Source organism: Dromiciops gliroides, chromosome 2 (genome assembly GCF_019393635.1).
Source record: "Dromiciops gliroides isolate mDroGli1 chromosome 2, mDroGli1.pri, whole genome shotgun sequence".
Lineage (NCBI taxonomy): Eukaryota > Metazoa > Chordata > Mammalia > Microbiotheria > Microbiotheriidae > Dromiciops > Dromiciops gliroides.
Window position 1 is genome coordinate 566997359 of NC_057862.1, and position 2790 is coordinate 567000148.

Genomic DNA, 2790 nt, shown 5'->3' on the forward strand with positions numbered 1-2790 from the left:
CTGTTGTAACATTTCACTAAAGAACTGACCTCAGGTTGTTAATGCAGTAGAAGTAAAAGGGTGGATAAAGAAGCAATTCCTGATTGGCTCACTTATTCCATTTTCATTGAAACCCAGGAGGGTACTGAAAGGAGGTGTGACAATTTGAAAGGCAGAAAGGAGATCACAGAAGTGTGAAACTTGCCACCTTTCCTTTCATATCCCTCTGTGGCATATGGACAGGAAGTAAGTGCCAAGGGCTCTTAAGAGAGAGGGAAAGTTGCCACTGTGTTGTTAGCTCACACATACCCAGAGCTTTCCGGGTTTGATTGGTAACCTACTAGGACATATGTAATCTGTTTACGTGCAAGGGATTGGCCTAAGCAGCATTTGGACACTTAAAGCATTAAAAGGCTATGAGTCCATCAACATGGTTTTATGTCAACTGGCACACTTCATGATCTGTTGTAGGATTTAGAATTAGAAAGGATTTTAGAGATTGTCTAATCCAATCTAATCCCCTAATTTTTATAGATGTGCAAATAGGCTCTGAAATAGGCATATCCAGGTAATGTGAATTTATTACAAGATGGCATATAATTTCTTGCATGTTGCTTATGGTATTCAGGGAATAATCACAAAGAACAATGCATGAGCTGGCAGAGCTAGTATTTGAATCCGTGTTCTTTGGTATCAAATTCAATACTATTTTCCGTATGATAGTCTCCCCTTAAAGTTATCTGGTTTCAGCAAACGTTCATTAAGCATCTTTGTGTTGGATAGGAAATATGAAAAAAACAAGTCTAGGTCTACCTTCTGTTATTTATTCTTAGGTTTAGAAGGTAGGGGATGACATAACAATCACCTAGGACACACCTCTTTTGCTTTTGACTGTTAAAGGCACCTGGGCTACATTTAAAATTTGTGGCTGTAAATGAATAGAAAGCAAATTCTCTGAAAAGAAGGTGAGTGAAAGATGAAGTCAGTTGTATGAATTATTTGAAATTTTCTTTTTGGAAATTTATTTTTTTAACAGTTACTTGTCATTCTCCTTGATCTAAACATACCTAGCTGAGAAGGCTGTTTCCACAGTATTGCTTTGTAATTCCCACTAATGAAAATAGAATTGAATCATATGGCTTGCACTATAGTAGAAAAACAAATAGTTGCTGCAGAAGCCAAATTAACTTTTATTAAGACAGCTAAAATGATCCATATACATGTACTCACTTTCAGTGAAATACTTTTTTTTTTTTTTTTTTTAGTGAGGCAATTGGGGTTAAGTGACTTGCCCAGGGTCACACAGCTTCTAAGTGTTAAGTGTCTGAAGCCGGATTTGAACTCAGGTACTCCTGACTCCAGGGATGGTGCTCTATCCACTGCGCCACCTAGCTGCCCCTCAGTGAAATACTTTTAACAGTATCAATAGCTAACATTTATATAACACTTTAAGGTTTGCAAAGCGATTTACATAGTTTATCTCATTTGATTCTCATACAATCCTGTTAGCTTGGTGCTGTTGTCCCCATTTTGCTGATTAGAAAACTGAGGCTGAGAGGTTAAATGACTTGTCCAAGTTCAAACAGCTAAATAAGTATCTGAGGCAGTAATGGAATGAAGGTCTTCCTGCTGAGTTCAGTTCCTTACTGATATTGATGTCCCTGACTGGTGGCCTATTTCTCCCTTACTCTCCCATCCCTTCCCTACTTCCCTAACCCTCTGCTTTGGCCTCCTCTTTTTTGAATGAGATTGTAAAGATGTGAGAATGAGTTGACTGGAATACATGGCTAAGCATCTGAGAACAAAATTGAGATGCTGTTATTGGGCGATGACATGGTTACTGAGATGAGAACAAAAGAACGTGTGTTCATGAACCATCTTGGGTATAGAGATAGGGCATAGTGTTTGCTTTGCATTTGATAGATTCATATTCATTTGCTGTGTCTATTAGACCATGAGCTCCCCGTGAATGGCTATTTTTTGCCTTTCTTTGTATACCCAGAATTTAGCACAGTGCCTGGCACATGGTTTACTGGCTGTTCTCTGGGTCTGTATTCAAGAAATCTTTTGGTCTCCCAAAAGTTACTTGAATATGTTTGATACTGACATATCATGACACTGGACATTATGGGAAGGCTAGTAAAATGTAAGCCAGTTGGCATTTTTTTTTGGATTTGAACATTTTCTAATCAACCAACGAGGCTATTAAAAAACAAAACAAGATTAATTTCAGTTACAAAAATCTATCATTGGTAGAAACTAATAATTTTTTAACAATAATTGAGTATTTCTGTGTACTGTCTTGTAAATTTATTCTACACCGATATTTAATGTCTTAATACAGTGAAACTCTTTAAAACATGCGCATAACTTTTTCCCTTATGGTAAATTAAAAATGTTTATTCTTTTTCATAATTTTTATTTGTTTTCATTTAGTTCATAAATTTTTATTCCCTTCTAAGAAGTCTGTCCTGTTAAGATTTTTTTTTAAGCAGCTGGTTATCTGAAGAGGTCTTTAAAAGCTTTTTTGTGTTCTTTGTTGCAAAAACATTATTTTATGAACAAAGAAAGCAACACTTATTGTTAAAGATATCCAAGTCTATGACAAGATTTAATATTACTCATCTGCAGTTGTAGAAATACCAATTTGAAAGGAGGCAATTTATATAACTTAACTGTATTTGCAGCCCCCAAAATAGATATATTATACAAAAACATGTATTTTAGGAGTCAAATGTATTTTCCTTATTTTTGAAAAGCTTATGATTCTCCGTATTAGTCAATTTGCAAATCCTCATTTAAAGACTCACA